Source organism: Scardinius erythrophthalmus, assembly GCF_964197995.2.
Source record: "Scardinius erythrophthalmus genome assembly, chromosome: 1".
Classification (NCBI taxonomy): Eukaryota; Metazoa; Chordata; class Actinopteri; order Cypriniformes; family Leuciscidae; genus Scardinius; species Scardinius erythrophthalmus.
This window is the reverse complement of record NC_138221.1, coordinates 43,207,989-43,225,234: the sequence shown is the minus strand read 5'-3', so window position 1 is coordinate 43,225,234 and position 17,246 is coordinate 43,207,989. Positions and strand designations below refer to the sequence as shown.

Genomic DNA, 17,246 nt, shown 5'->3' with positions numbered 1-17,246 from the left:
TACAATCGGAGTTATATTAAAAAATGTCCAGGCTCTTCCAAGCTTTATAATGGGAGTGAATGGGCACCATTTTTTTTAAGTCCATCGAAGTGCATCTATCATAAAAGTGTCCCAAATGGCTCCGGGGGGTTAATAAAGGCCTTCTGAAGCAAAGCGTTGCATTCTTGTAAGAAAAATGTTCATATTTAAAACTTTATCGACTAAAATAACTAGCTTCCGGCAGATTTATGCCAGTTAACAAATAGGGCTGAGCAGCTACCGCATTCGTCATTACTTTGTGCGTCAAGTTCAAGTGTTACTCTTTCGCTGTAAATTGATGCGTACGGCTGCCTGGCGGAAACTAGTTATTTTTGTCAATAAAGTTATAAATATGGATATTTTTATTACACCAACGCATCGCTTCAGAAGGCCTTTATTAACCCCTCAAAGCAGTTTGGGACACTTTTATGATGGATAGATGCACTTGTATGGACTTGCCATTCACTACCATTATAAAGCTTGGAAGAGCCAGGACATTTTTTTTTTATATAACTCCAATTGTATTCGTCTGAAAGAAGAATGTCATATACTTCTAGGATGACTTCAGGGTGAGTAAATCATGGACTAATTTTTATTTTTGGGTGAACTATCCCTTTAAGTCACCTGTCGTTTCATGTAATATCAAAGATATGAGACCAAAGCATCAACAACTAGACTCCAATTGCTAGATTGCACAAATTGAATCACTTCAGAAAACTGGTTAAAACATGTGACATAAACAATAAATTAGGCTACTTTTATCTTTCACTTACTATGACTATTGGTGTTCCCCTTTATTGATCCCCATTCTCTTCTTTTCCATTGTAGGGACAAACAGACATTTAATTTCCATTGAAATATCGTCTTTTGCATCATCTGAGTTTAAATCTGCATAAGGGTGAGTAAATGAGAAAATTATCATTTTTACATAAACCATTCATATTCTGATTATGTTAGGCCTATTGCCTCTGTAGAATATAAGCAACAAGTAGCACATTAAGTTTTACATTTTTTATTTGCAGATACAAATACTGTCAGTCAACTTAAATTGTTTTCTTTACCAATAGACACCTGCCACACCTGCTGACCTTGAGAAAATGCTTGCCTGTGTCTCCTTGTTTGATCCTTCTTGGTAAGTATGTCATATTAGGCATGTCTGCATTTTGTTTCTCTAAAACAAAGCTCACACTCCAGACTGACACATAACTTTCGTTTATCAGGATAAGATCCACATTTATGTGCCTCATGCTAGCATCTAGTGACTATAAATGTACTCTGTATGACCTCTGCAGTTAATTCCATGCAAGTCTTCAGTGAATTATCCAGTAGTTTTTGGTTAAATTTTTTTAGATAATCCTAAATATACACTGCTAATCATTTTAATTGAAAATTTTCTCCTCTTATTTTTCAGATACTTTATTGGAATAAATCTGGAGTACCAAAGCTGCACTGAGAAAAGAGGTGTGTAACTGGGAAAACTGTGCAGAAAAAGACTTTAACCATCAGTCCAAAAGTATAAAATGCTGATATATATTTTATAAACTTTTTGTTTTGATATAAAATAATTGGCTAGTGTTCACTGAAGCCTGACTTAAGAGTATATTTGTATTTTATGAAGAGGTAATGTATGTATGTATATATGTATGTAATTATGTATGCCTGTTCTAAGGCATATGGTAAAAGTTTATCTAATGTTGTATGAGAATAAATCTAAAAGTTTATCTAGTGTTGTGTTGTTCTCTTTTGTAATCCACATAACAGAAAATGCAGGGTATAATATGTATTTCAAATTGAGATGGGGTTGTGAGTAGTAACACAACTACACAACTACTATGATAAGCGTATCGTGATGGCAAAGGCTCTAAATGTAATGGTGCGTTCAAGCCATGTCGGAAAGATTGTGTTTACGAGTTGAACACACATGACCTCCATCACAATGTCGTTTATATGAGTGGAAAGCTTGGGATTTTCTTTAAGCCCTGATGTTTATGAATTGAGAGCGTGTCAGTGAGGAACATGGTGGAATATTACTTAAAGGTATTAGCTTTAATAAAAGCATGTTTTAAGGTCATCTTTTGTTTGAGCCATTTGTTTGCAAGCAATTTTCAGTGTGTTTTTTATTTTAGAATGCACATTTTAAATTGTCAGATTCTAGTAGTGTTACAATGTAAAGATCACATTTTAGAGTACTTTAATACACTTTATAGTAATACACAGTTTGTGTATGTGCAGCCGAACACCTGACAGTATTAAACTGTGCAGCCTATATTTTCTACAGCACAGTACTGTAATATTTTTTACAGTAATAAACTGTTGCTTCAGATTACAGCATTCTACAGGTAAATCTAGCTGCCTGTAATTTACTGTAAATTAACGGGGACATCTATAAATAATTGAACTGTGATGCCAGTTGGTGTACATGGTCAAGTAAAATAAATAAATAAACCTTTTACATTTTCTTATAGATTCTCTGTGTGAAGCCTTAAGGTGAAACATGATGATGAAAAAGAGATTTTCAGATTTACAGATGTTTCTGACATTTTTGTTGTGAACTAAAATACTGTGCCCCACCCCATGTATACACAGAGTGACAGTCCATAACAAAAACAGACCTCTCACAAGAAAGCTTTTCATCAGATCCTGGTGTTTACGTTCCAATCTATATTTTGAGTCTGCTTGCAGAGTGTGGTTTAAACAAAGTAAATATTATTTTTGATTCTAAATATATAAAATAACAAGGTTATTGTTGGAAACCAAATGGAAGTGAGAGCATAATGTTATTTTAACAATTGGATTCACTATAGTGATAATTCATTTACAGATGCTTCTGATATTTTTGTATTTGACTGAAATACTGTGCCCCCGTCATACACAGAGAGACAGTCCATCACAAAAACAGACCTCTCACAAGAAAGCTATTCAGTCAGATCCTGATATCAGAAAATAAACATTTATCTTTAAGATTAGCAATCATTAAATTTCCATATGCCAATGCCACTATTTATTAATATACCAGAAAGAGTTTGTTTGAGTGTTTATATAAAATGTGGGTATAACTTAAAAATTTAAACTTGAGATTTTTAAAATAATAATCTAAAATGACGCTGTAAGATTTGCGGTCCCAATATGCCTAATTTCAATGACCCAGTGCTGAGGGAGAAAGTTATCTCATCTCACTTTATTGGCACTTTTGTCTGAATATATATAGTAAGAATATGAGGCGAGTTACACAGAGTTAACCAATAAGAGTACATACCTTCCATCATATAGGAATACATTGAATAACAAGTTCATATGGTCAGTTTCTGGCTACCACAAGCACATCTGCAGCCAAGAGGACCCTATACTGTGTTAGAATAGGGAGAATAGGAGACCATTCCCCATCCTAACCTAGAGGTCCACATAATGATGAACAGATGTTGCCAGTACCTTCTTAGAGAACAGAGAAATCCTTCTGTCATATTCTACCGTCCTAGAATTCTTTCAGATGCCATAAAAAATTATACACTAAGTTTGTTGAGGACTGTTTTAAGAGGTCATTGTTAATTGTAAGGGGTTTATGAAATGAAATGTTTCACTGTGGCCATTCCATGCACAGTGATGCATGCCACCTCAAATTCTCCTCATGCAACAGGCTTTACAACAACCTCTTGATGGACTCAGCACATTTTAAATAAAGCTAAGCATTTAAAATGTTTAAAGGCATATTTTTGCAATGCCATTATTATGCCATGAATTTATTTAAACTAGAAATGTAGCCAATAGACTATTAAGCTGTGGACCATTACAGATGAAAAGGTTAACCTTTTTACGGTTAACCAATTTTTGTGTCTTGCACTGAACTTTTATCACTGTGGCCGCTGTATTGCACAATGGTCCAAACCATATCAAATACTTATGTTTATTCATGGGCCACTTAAAAATTTTAACATCCATCTTCATTAGTGTATGGCCGATAATGTTATAAAAAACAATAGAGAACACACCTGAAGATAGTATTTACTTTTAATAAATGCATTACTAGAATAAACTTGCAGTGCTTCATTATGCAGTGAATATTAAACTGTGTTCATTGTTTTGAGAACAATTACATTCATTTGAAGAAATGTGTCAAATCAATTGGGAAAAATAGTAACATATCAAATATGTTTTTCTCACTGTTCCCGGTTAACGTCAATTTTACCACTTGATGGCGCAAAGGCAAAAACAAGCAGGTTTGTGCTCCTCATCCAAATGCATGAAACTTGTGCATCATTTAAAAATGCACAAATTTGAAACGTGCTCTTTTAAATATTTTAGTTATGTATTGTTACAAGTATTTGTGTGTTTATTTTTTATTTTAAATGTATTTTTTAAAGTAACATTGAAAACACATTTCAATAAATCAAGTGCAAAATCATATTTCCCTGGCCTCTTTGTTCTTGATCTGGATGCTCTTTTTTTATTTCTCATGTTTTTATTATGTTTTTTTAAGGCTTAAATTAACTTTGGGCCCTAATTATGAACTTACCTTATCTACCTAACTTTTTTTTTTTTTTTTCACACAATATGCAGTTAACATGTTTCTAAAATGCTTCCATTTTCTTCTCACACAAGCTTACACAATTCCAAAATCATGGATCTTTCTTGTCAAACGCAGCATGCCAGAAATGAAGACATAATGTTCCAAACCTTAAATATAGTATAAAGCCTCTACTTCTGCAACAACAGCAGCAATATTTTTAAAAATGTTGAAACAGCTGACAAACATTTTACAGAAACATCACTCTCAGTCTGTTGACTGGAGACATAGTCAGGTGTTGAATTATTCCATTACATGGACACACACAGTAATAACGGGACTCTTAGAATTGGTTTTGTTCAATATGGATTGAGAGAGGGGGACATTTTTTTTTTTTTTTTACAATCCCTAGGACACATTTCTCAAACCTTTCACATGAGCACAACATCAGTCTGTGTGAGCTAAACTGGGGATCATTTGTCATTGCTTTGCCATTCAATGACTACATCTTTCAAATTACATCAGTTCTTTTCTGACTTAGACACAAACATCACCAAAACTCTACAGGCCAATTTATAAGTGAATTATAAACATCAGAGACTGAGAGTGTCAAAGAAAACATAGTGTACTGCCAGAAAATACAACGGGTAGCAGTACTGTACTGCTGCCCGTTGTATTTTCTTAGGTCATTGTTTTATGAGTGACAAAGTTTGTTTGTTCGTTGTCAACCTTTGTTAATGTTCTGGAAAAATGAGTTGATTTGAGACCTGAATGAATTGTTTCATCAGCTTTAGTGCATTTTGAATGTGATATTAACTGCTGTGCCAAGCTGGTTATGAGAACTGTGTTAAGGATTTTGAAAAAGTGTGTTGAAAACTGTGTCCTAGCGATTGTAAAAAACTGTAATATCTGGACAAGGAAGAGGAATATTGAGGGAGGACAGGAGTAGTTCAGGACAAGGGAGGAGAAGAGGAAGGGGAGAGGAGTAAGAATGTGTGATATTCTGCATCTTTATGTTTTTTTTTTTTTTCTCACACATGCAGAACCAAAAACCACATATGTTGGATCTTCTGTTACGGTCTGTGAAAGAGCACAAACTACCAAGGGGGCACCATCGACACCCCCACCCCTGCAAGGCAATTTCAACTGAAGTTCTGCGTAGGGGACCCATCTGACCAGTGCCTGAGCAATTATGTTACTTGCTATTTTTTCCTATGTGCATTCTATAGAGTAATGTTGAGTTGAATCTCAGAAATTGGTGTCAAAGAACTACACTTCCCAGAATGCACCAGCAGCAGCAAACCGGCTGCTTATCACCTGATCAGGTATTATCACTGATTTGGAGCACCTGGGAAGACATGAGGTCCTCAGTCATTTAAACAAACAAACTTCACAGAGAAGACAATCCAAGTTAAACTTTGACCTGTGGAGGGCAGTAATACGCTCAGCAGCGTCTACACTGCCGGAATCCTATAAGAAGAAGAAGAAGAAGAAGAAGAAGAAGACGACGACGACGACGACGACGACAATCCAAGTTCACTCACTCGTAGATTCAGTCCAAAGACGCCAATGGTTGGTGAAATTTTTCATTTACTTTCATGGTGTTTGAAATGCTGCTTAATATGTTTGAACTAACTGCTGTGTAGATTGGTTAAGGAACACATTGTAGCATTGATTTCATTTAATTTTTGTTAAATGGGTTCTTTATTCAATGTAAAAGGCTTAAGTGGGTAATTAATCATGAAATGTATTTAAAATGTTTAATTAAAACTTTTAAACTTAAACTTTTAAATGTTTAATTAAAAATGGTAATTTTTGTTCTCTGTCTTTAAAGGTTTACAACCTAATTCATTGAACAGACCAATCAACTGACAAAGCTAAAAGGAAAAAAAAGTGATTTGAGTCGGAAATTTGAGTTGTCCTTGTGTCCTTTGGAAATTGAACAAGAGGAGAACTTGACAAGTAATGACTCTTTCACTTTTAGAAAGTATATTGCCAACAAAATGCATACATTCAACACTTAACCAAGAATGGTTGAAAGTATAAGGAAAGTGAATTATAAAAAAACTGTGGATTATATATGTCTGTATGCTGAGAGAACTGAAACATGACAAGTAATGCAGTTTTTGTAATGCCATAAACTGTTAGTAATTTGATATTCAGTGCTATTAATAACTATAGGCTATATATCCCAGGTGGGTAAAAAAATGGTGTTTTAACAGAATTATTAGGCACTGAATCAGGTTTGTTTGATAGAGTTAGTGTATGTAGAAAAAGTTTTTTTTATTTTGAAATGCAGAGTTGGTATTTAATGTGTATTTAATGTAACAAAATGTGGTTTTGGACAGAAAATTAACTGTTTGACTATTTGTGTGATGCAGGTGTATTGTGTTAAGAATTTAGAAAAAAAGACTTTACAATTTTAAAGTCAATTGACAATTGTAAAAAAAAGTTTTTTTTATTTTGAAATGCAGAGTTGGTATTTAATGTGTATTTAATGTAACAAAATGTGGTTTTGGACAGAAAATTAACTGTTTGACTATTTGTGTGATGCAGGTGTATTGTGTTAAGAATTTAGAAAAAAAGACTTAACAATTGTAAAAAAACTAAGCAATGTAAGTAAAATAAACCATGGTATAGGATTGATAAAATATATATTTAATGTTTAATTGTTGCAGGCTTTGGTTTGAAATGTAAACATTTTGACATTTCCAAGAATTGTTAGTCATAAACATGAACGTTTCACTTCAGCAGGTGTGAGGGGAAAAAGAGGAAGAAAGACAGACCCTGAATACATAGATGCTCTCGAATAGATCTAATTCTGACATTCTGAAATTCATTAGAGAGAACTTAGTCAAAGTAAACACTTGCCCACCACATTTGCATAAAAGCAAAGCAAAATTACTTAACCCTAACCACAAAATGTAATTCAAGTAAATCTTAAGTATAAGTTGTAATGTAGACTACACATAAATCCATAATTGGATGTTGTTACAATTAAATACATTTATAAATTTATAAATTTTACAGCATTGCAAATTGTTTAGAATTGTATAGCTCATCAAGCTTAAGGTATTGCGTGTAGATAAGTTTATTATAGTTTGGCTATTATTAAAACGTTTCCTTGAGCGCTGAGAAGTTTGCAGCTGCTCCGTCTGCTTGGGTGATTCTCAATCCCCAGAGACAAAATATTCAAATACATACAACAACCGAAACTGAGAGAAACACATCTACATTGCAATAGTGCCTTAAACTAAAGCTTTTCTAGGAATATGTCATTGCAGTTTGATGAATCAGTCTTAATTTCAGAACAACTGAAAGAACAGAAATTCATTTTTAAAACACATCTTTTGGGGATGTGACACTCCTCAAAACCTTCCAATGATGTTAGAAAGCTTTACTTTATTAATCAGTTTGGTTTAGTTAGCTTTACTCTATCAGTTCTTCTGAAATGTAGAGGGGTAAATGACATGACGTCCATATTTTTGTGTCCAAGTGCATTATTTCCTTTTGAAATAATTTGATAAATGCATGGCATATATCACTTTATTCTATAAAACCCATTTAGTTTGAATGAATTCTTAGTACATTTAAATAATACATATTATTTTGTTTTGTTATCTTAAACCCCAAATATAGTTGTACCACCTGACATGGAAAGTGTACCAAAATACCCATACTTGAAATCAGCAGTTTTTACCAGTATTTGAGAGAGATCTACAAATCTTTTCACTCTTCCACAAGGATCCATGTGTGCATTTAAGCCCTTGTGTTTGCCATGTGTCTTTGTCAAGTATTGTTTCGTGTAACCACTGGTGGTAAGCGGCATGTCTATTTTCCTGTTTTTGTTTTGAGTTTCATGCCATGCCTTTGTTTTATGTTTGATCTTGTTTTTGGATATTAATAAAACTGCACTGAGTACTACAACTTGCTTTCAGTGGACTCCCTATAACAGTTCATTTGTTCAGACAGTTGCACTTGACACATTAGGGCCTAATGTGTCAAGTGCAACTGTCTGAACAAATGAACTGTTATAGGGAGTCCACTGAAAGCAAGTTGTAGAACGCAGTGCAGTTTTATTAAAAAAAAATTATTTTATTATGTATATGTATATGTATATGTATATATATATATATATATATATATATATATATATATATATATATATATATATATATATATATATATATATATATATATATATATATGTATATATGTGTCTATATTGTCTAATTTATCATTGTAGCCTTATTTAAGTTGATTTTCTGTATACTGTGTATTTATTTTTGGACTAATAGTGATTAATAAAGTCCAATAATGGTATGAGAGAGTGTCAGTGGTAATGTAACGCGCGTGAGTTATCCTTTAACGTTAGTTCCCTTACCCAGCGCGGTTCCGTGGGTTCTTGGCTTCGTTCCTTTTTATTGGGTTATCACCACTGTAGGGAGGACACTGACAAGGTGCTCCGGTGATGACAACACTTGTTTATTGAACAATTCAGAGGCGACATCGTGAATGGCCGCAGCCAACTAAAGAGTGCATCTCATCTCTTCCTCTGTACTATCACAACTGCGCAGATTGATTTCTCCCCCGATCTAAATCACGGGGCGCGTTCTCGCGATATTATCCCAAATCCTACTTAAAGTCATAGAACATTATAACTCTTAAATTTCACTTCCTACATAATACTCCCTTACCCAAAAAGAAATGTCCTCATTTCTATAACATAGTTCTTAAGACAATTTTTTTTTTAACATGTTTTCCAACATCTGTATCAAAGGGGTCGAAATTAACAAAAACATGTTTAGCAATACTAAAACATATAACTCAAATAGACCCCTAACGGCATCAATATATATAATTATATATATAAGCATGCTCTAAATAAAGATTCCCATTGATTTAACTTTGCACCTAATATAAAGAACACATGAGAACAAAGAACATTTAGCAAATCAGTAAAGTGCAAAGTCCTTCAAATGGTAAGGCAACCGACGTGTCCTAGGGAGCACATCCCGAGTAGACACTGGAGTGTCAGGAACCTCATAAGCACCTGTTGACAGTCCAGCTTCAGGTGTGCACAGTGTTAGAGGAAGCAGTTCAGGGTTCAGGGTAACATGGCTGTCCTGTGCATTTTGCGCAGAGCTGGATGGTTGTGGGGTGCTAGGTCGTTGAATGTGAGGTTGCAACTGGGGCAATGGTGTGGGCTCCAATGGAACCTGGGGTGCAGGGAGTCCCGGTGGCACCGGTGTAATGTGAGGTGGGAGGAGTCCTGATAATGTATTCAGGGTATTCGGTTTAACAGGGGAGGAAGGGGGAGTAAGGGCGTGTGTGTTCTTTGAGTCTGTGATGTAAGGTTTCATGCGATTGTAGTGAATTATTTTTGCTTTTGCACATGGTTTGGATACATCCCGTACTTCGAAATTAACAGGGGTGGAAATACCAGAGGGGCATATTGGTTGCAGAACCTCATAGGGGCCCACCCAACGTGGACACAGTTTGTTGTGGCGGTGGGCAGGATCATCCACTAACACCAAGTCACCACGGTTATAAGGAGTGTATTTTAAATGACGATCGTAGTTCAGGCGTTGTTGATCTTGTGCCCTGTCTCGGTAAGCAGTTGCAGAACGGTAAGCAGAGGTCAATCTTTTGCGCAGCTTGTTAGCATATGCTGCTGGCGTGCCCGCTGTCGCTGTACTAAGAGCATTATTATCCTGGAGCAGTGTGTCCAGGGAAATGCGTGCCTCCTGGCCATGAACCAAAAAGAAGGGTGTCAATCCTGTACTAGTGTGCTTGGTGGTGTTATAAGCCAATGCAACCTGCGGGAGGTGCTCGTCCCACTCTGTGCCCGATGCAAAAAGATGTTTGGAAAGTTCATCTTTCAGAGTATGATTAAAGCGCTCAACAGCCCCGTCACATTGAGCGTGATAAGGGGACGTACGAAGCTTCTTGATTGATAGCAAGTTACAAAGATGCTTTATGAGGTCAGATTCAAACTGTCTGCCCTGGTCAGAGTGTAGGGCCTCAGGGACACCATGTTGTGGAATGTAGTGGTCAAAGATGCAGCCTGCTACTGAGACAGCCGTTTGATCCTTCAATGGGTAGAGGTTGACAAACTTTGTATACAGGTCCATCATTACTAGAACATAACGGTTACCCTTGGTAGACATTGGCAACTCTGTTATGTCTGCGGCCACTATTTGAAATGGACGGTCTGGAGAGATAGGAATGAGTGGTGCCTGTAGGCGGGGCACAGGAGAACGCCTTGACTGACAAGCAGCACATTGGGAGCAATGTTTAGCAATGTCTGACGACATGTAAGGCCAGTAAAAGGACCGCATGGCTCTATCCAACGTTTTGGCCAAACCATAATGACCAACTGAAGGGTGTCCATGGACATGACTGAGGATCTCAGGAATCAGCGATGTAGGAATGACAACTTGCAAGGCATTGTCACCTAAGGATTTGCGCAAATGTCTGCATAACACTCCATTATGAATGACGAGGCGGCGAAACTGTGCCCACAGTTTTCTGAGGTATGATGAAGCGTCACGTAGCCTCCATAAGGGTGGTCTACGTCCTGTTTCCATCCAAGAGAAAACAACAGCTATATCTGGGTCTGACTTTTGTTGCCCCATGACGTTCCAATCACTTTGGATTTGAACCAGATTTGATGTTGTGTGGTTTGGAACAAGCATGGGCAAAGGACCATTTTTGTCCATGGGCAGTGTTTGGGAGTGTGCCGACATCGGGTTTGCCTGCAAAGCTATTGATGTGGTCTGAGTTGCTGCCGAGACAGTCGACGTGTTGCTCTGAAGATACCTGTCCAGTTCCAGAGGATCGGTCTCTGGCCGCCTAGACATGGCATCTGCATTAAGGTGTTTAGCACCATTACGGTGAATGACATGCCAGTCATACAGGTCCAATTCTATAGCCCAACGCGCTCATCTACCTGTAGGATCATGATCTAAAGGGAGTTTCTTGAGACCGACCAAAGGCTTATGATCAGTAACGATGGTGAACGGATGACAAGCAAGATAGTGTCGGAAATGACGGACTGACCACACAATGGCATACAATTCCCGATCAAAGGTAGACCATTTTCTTTCAGAGGCAGACAGCACATGGCTGGCATATGCAATGACATGCTCTTTTCCTTCCACTTGTTGTGAAAGAACAGAACCCAGTGAATGAAGGGAAGCATCAGTGTAAAGGATGAAGGGATTTGAAAAATTTGGAAATGCCATAATTGGTTGTGACGTCAATTCCTGCTTCAGTACACTGAAAGCTTCATTTGCTTCTGCCGACCAAGAGAATGATACTCCTTTGTGTGTGAGATGGTACAAGGGTTCAGCTGTGCGTGCAAACTGTCTAATGAATCGACGATAGTATGAGCACAGACCCAGGAAAGCCCTGACCTGTGTGGCTGATGTTGGAATTGGCCATGTCTTGACTTTGTCTATGTTAGATGGGTCTGGCTCGACACCGGCACTCGAAACACGGTGGCCCAGGAAAGTAACAGAAGAACATGCCAGATGGCACTTGGACGGTTTAAGTTTGAGGCCAGCTGTACGAAATCGTTGAAAAACTTCCCGCAGATGCTGAAGGTGTTGTGGGAAATCAGCACTGTAGACGATAATATCATCTAAGTAGATTAAACAAATACTCCAGTGCAGACCCCGAAGTACAAGCTCCATTAAGCGCTGGAAACTGGGCGGGGCATTTGAGATTCCCATTGGCATCATACGGAATTGATATAGGCCTGTACCAGTGGAGAAAGACGTTTTTTCTTTGTCATCTGGATTGAGTGGTATTTGCCAGTACCCAGCAGTTAGATCAATTGTGCTAAACACTCTGGCCCCAGAAAGTCTATCGAGGGTATCATCCACCCGAGGAAGAGGGTGTGAATCTTTGATCGTGACGTCATTGAGACGTCTGTAATCTACACAGAACCGGTGTGTGCCATCCTTTTTCCGTACAAGCACGACCGGAGCTGACCACGGACTGTGAGATTCCTCGATGATGTTGTGGTCCAAAAGCCTCGACACCTCTTGTTGTAATACTGCCTGAGTAGCTGGTGACGTTCTATAAGGCTGCAGTTTTATTGGAGCAGCGTCCCCCGTGTTGATACTATGTGCAACCAGGTTGGTTTTCCCATAGTCATGAGAATGGGAGCTAAAAATGTTAGCGAACTCTGTCAGCAGGCTTTTGAGCTGTGCCTGTTCTTCAGCGTTTAAGTGTGTGTCCTCCAAATGCACATCAGGCACTGGATGGACAGCTTCTGTGGAAGTAGTCACAGCTGAGACTAATGCATACTCATCAAGTGTACTGCCAGTGACAGAGAAAATCTGACCTAATGGACATCCAGCCTCAAGAGAGACCGTTTCGTTAGTCGGGTTAACCACTCTAACAATGCCCCTTCCCTTTTGAACTGATGTCAGTGTTCGAGCAACACCTAAAGTCACAACTGGAGGGGGCTGAGGTTCCAGTATACCAACATACGTGTCTGTGAAAGGATTCGCTACACCATTATCTCTGACAGAAATTGGGATTGCCATCTCTGACATAGGCGGGATGGTCACCTGAGCGACGCTGACAGCATAACTCTGTACTGGAATCAGTGACTGGGGTGGTGAAAGAGGAACTGACGTGTTATACAGTTGTAAACTTGCATGTGGTATGTCAATAGTGACGGTGTGTTCAATTAAGAAATCCCATCCTATTAGAACAGGATGCGTAGCTGTGCGTACCACATGGAAAACATGAGAAAATGTTACATCTCCAATATGTATGGGAGCTATCACAGAGCCAATTATGTCGAATAACTGTCCAGTTACAGATGACGCTAACACAAATGACTTACTGATAGGCTGGGTAGACAAAACTGGGATCGATCTCCGACAGTCATCAGTAATGAGAGAGAGACCTGACCCAGTATCGACCAAAGCATGGAGTTCGGTACCCGCCAGTGCAATTTGAATGAATGGTGTAGGTGGAGTAGATTTAAGACTAACTGTACCAGAGTGGACCATTATTGGGGATGAAGCTGGCATTTGGTCCCCAATGACAGCTTCTACTCGTTTCCCCGATGTGGTGAGAAAGGGTCCGTCACATTGTGAGATTGGGAGAAATGTACATGTCGTGTGGGTGATCTTGGCGAACTTTGGGAATGGGGGGGTGGCGATGGAGAGCTGTGTCTGTGGTAACTGGAAGTTCTGTACTGTGGCCTTGGTGAGGGTGAACGAGCATGACGGGTTCTGTGTTCATATTCTAAATCAGGCCGGCGGTCTCGTGTAGGTGAGCGGTCAGAGCTAGAGCTACCATAATGATGTTTATGGGGGGTGTATTGGTCAGATTGTGTAGTGTGAGAAACTTGTGACTCATGACTGCGGGAGGAAGGGGAGTAGCTGCGCTGTCTTTGGCAAGAGAAGTCATCCTTTGGAAATGCTCGGTCATTTTCTGAACGGCCATGGTAGCGTCGTGGAGGACACCAGTCATCCTGAGGGTGTTGCTGTCGACCTCTCTGTGTACGTTGTGAAGAGCAGCAGCAGTCCTGGCGGTAGTGATGATCGTCCCGGCGGTAATGATGATCTTCCCAATCAGGCTGGCGATGGCGTGCGGTGATGTCATAGTCCACAGCTGCGCAGGTCTGATGTGGAGAGTGTGTGGAAGACGTCACATCATTCTGAAGGCTGGAAATCCGCCGCGAGAGCTGGTCCATGCGCTCATCAGTTCGTCGCAGGTGAGACTGACGTAAGGAATGCAGGTCCGTTCGGAGTTCAGCAATGGCTGATGCTAGTTCAGTGATGTGAGTTGCAGTCACTGTGTTGGCCGATGGTTGTGAATTTACTGTCACAGGCATAACAGGTGAAGGGTTAGCAACACTAATGGCCAACTGAGCACGTTCACATTGAGTGGCCACTTTCAAGGCATTGTCTAAAGTTACAGCCCCGTGCTCATGGATTTTCAGTTGGAGTGATGGATCTAAGCCGGTCACAAATCTGCGAAAAATTTCACAATTCCGTGCTGCTGTATCGTACAGAGGAAATGCTTCAGTCACTAGATTTGTGAGCTCAGCAGCATAAACTTCAAGAGGTTCTTGTGGGTTACGGGGACGAGCATTCAAAAAAGTCTGAAATGTGGCCAAAAAAGTTGTACGTCCAAAAACAGTGCTCAAACTAGCTTTAGTCAAATCATAGTCAGCTTTCACCCCGGGGGAGAGAGACTGCCAGTATGCAAATGCTGAACCAGTAAGCTTTACTGGAAGAAGTTTGGCCTTATCCAGTGGTGCAGCTGAGACATTTAGTGCCACTTCAAATCTCTGTATCCATGCACTAAAAGGCTCTTTACCATCTCCAGAAAAATGAGCAGGAAGATCAATTTTAAATGGCAGATGTGAACTTGCTTCATCTGCAGCGTGTCTGTCTCTCTGCACTGCAGCTGCGTCATTCTCGTCGTCCGCCATTTTAAGCAAGGGGGGATGCACGTAATCCAAACTTGCAAAAAAAAGAGCACGTGAAAAAAAAAATTAAACAGTCTTTAAACGGCTCTGCAGGTTAAAGCGGCGATATCCACGTCGTTCAATGCGAGAAAAATACAAGCGTCCCAACAGAAAACAAGCCAACCGGCGCTGCCACCAGTGTAACGCGCGTGAGTTATCCTTTAACGTTAGTTATCTTACCCAGCGCGGTTCCGTGGGTTCTTGGCTTCGTTCCTTTTTATTGGGTTATCACCACTGTAGGGAGGACACTGACAAGGTGCTCCGGTGATGACAACACTTGTTTATTGAACAATTCAGAGGCGACATCGTGAATGGCCGCAGCCTACTAAAGAGTGCATCTCATCTCTTCCTCTGTACTATCACAACTGCGCAGATTGATTTCTCCCCCGATCTAAATCACGGGGCGCGTTCTCGCGATATTATCCCAAATCCTATTTAAAGTCATAGAACATTATAACTCTTAAATTTCACTTCCTACAGTAATATCATTGTGTTCTTGTCAGTCAGTGTTAGAGGATCTGTGTAACAGCTGAGGCTTAGCCTGACAGTTAGCCTGCCCTGGACAGGCTAGTTTCCCAGCATAAGTTGCCAGGGTAACTGAGTTTGAACTATTTTAAGTTTGCTTTATGAAACAGAATCCACCGACAATAAGTCTGACTAACCAAAATAAGCCTGGCTTATACTCTAATCTTGGTTTATGGAACAGCCCCCTGGTGTTTATGGCCATGTAAATAAATATAGCATGTGTTATACATAAAGATTAATCAGTATTTTGGCAAATGATGTGGGTATGTTCAAATGTACTTTTACAACAATTGTTTAGAACATGTAAAACTGCGCCGCGTTATCACAACAATGAATTCGACATACAGTAACATCTATGATAACCAATTTATTATTAAACCTTACTTTTCTTGCGGTTAATTCATTTTAATGAAATAAAAGTGTGATGAGGTTCAAGAGTCCAGGGTTCTCAAGTCTCACACATTGGCCGTGAGACACACGCAATTCAACCAGTTCACACGCTTACACGCCACACCGTGTATTTCTCACGCTGAAAAGGCAATGCCAACCAAGTTGTCCTGCAAGCTTTATATATAATGTTGTATACGAGGCGCAGGCACACAAAGTGAAGTTTCCTGCCGCCAGCACGTATCTCGGCCAGATTGCGTTCATTACTAGGCAACATATGGCGCTTTTCCATTACCAGTACCAGCTCGACTCGACTCGGCTCGCTCCGTTTTCCATTGCAGATAGTACCTCCACAATAGTACCTGGTCGTTATAGCGACGCCGCAGGAAACTGCCATGACATAATCTTCTACGCGACACACACCCGCTACCCACACAGGTAGCGGATCCTCTCTTCGGCAACCTGCTCTCGCTGGATCCTCTCTTCGGCAAGCAAACAAAGGAAAGTCTGCACCTCCTTGTTTGACCACGGCGTATTCTTCCTAGTTGCCATAATATTTGTAATGGATATATCACGCAATCTCTGGTCAAACTATTTAAAAATGGCGGGGTTATTCAGGATACTCCGTCTGGCGCGTGCAATGATGACGCAGTGAATAGTGACGATTCTCTCTGACCAATCAGCAGTCTGCCATGTTTTCACGTCACATTTTAGTATCGCCTCAGCTCGGTTAGAACCTCGCCGGAGGTGGTACGAAAAAAAAGTACCTGGAAGCAGGTACAGGTACAACTTTTACACAGTGGAAAACCAAACAAAGCCGAGTCGAGCCGAGGCGAGCTGGTACTGTGTAGTGGAAAAGCGCCAATAGATGCGCAAACACACGGAAGTTGACGGAACATTCTCGGCCACCGTACGTTCGTTACTAGGTAACCAACAACGTCGCGCGTACACACGTCGTGATGGAGAAGGTAAGTTGGAAGAAAGCTCGTCTAACATTTTTAGGCTAGAACATTTCACTTTAATCGGGGCTCCATTAGGGCTCCTCCCCTAACCGCATGTGATCTCACTCCAAGCTTTTGATAAAACTTGAGAACCCTGAGAGTCAGGAAGGAAGAAAACAGGGGTCGGCGTGACTGGGACTCGTACTGGGACTCACACAAGGCGCATTCACCGTGGCAACCGCGACGGCACAAAACAGTTCAAAAATGAGAGCTCGGATCCACCGGTTTTCTTTCTCTGCGTCCAATTTTCTCTCCAGTCTCTCTCTCGTTCCAGCGCGCGGCTTATAAGCGGTCTCTCCACGCTGATCACTGC

At 39.8% G+C, this 17,246-nt stretch overlaps 2 protein-coding genes and 1 gene segment (V, D, J or C); all 3 read right to left on the bottom strand.

Moving 5' to 3' along the window:
• LOC308697650 (immunoglobulin gamma-1 heavy chain-like) overlaps positions 1 to 17,246 on the bottom strand; it is a 460,983-nt gene that overhangs the window by 80,229 nt on the left and 363,508 nt on the right. The window lies entirely within an intron of this gene.
• LOC308697667 (immunoglobulin heavy constant mu-like) overlaps positions 1 to 17,246 on the bottom strand; it is a 439,123-nt gene that overhangs the window by 158,358 nt on the left and 263,519 nt on the right.
• ighd (immunoglobulin heavy constant delta) overlaps positions 1 to 17,246 on the bottom strand; it is a 509,609-nt gene that overhangs the window by 235,631 nt on the left and 256,732 nt on the right. The window lies entirely within an intron of this gene.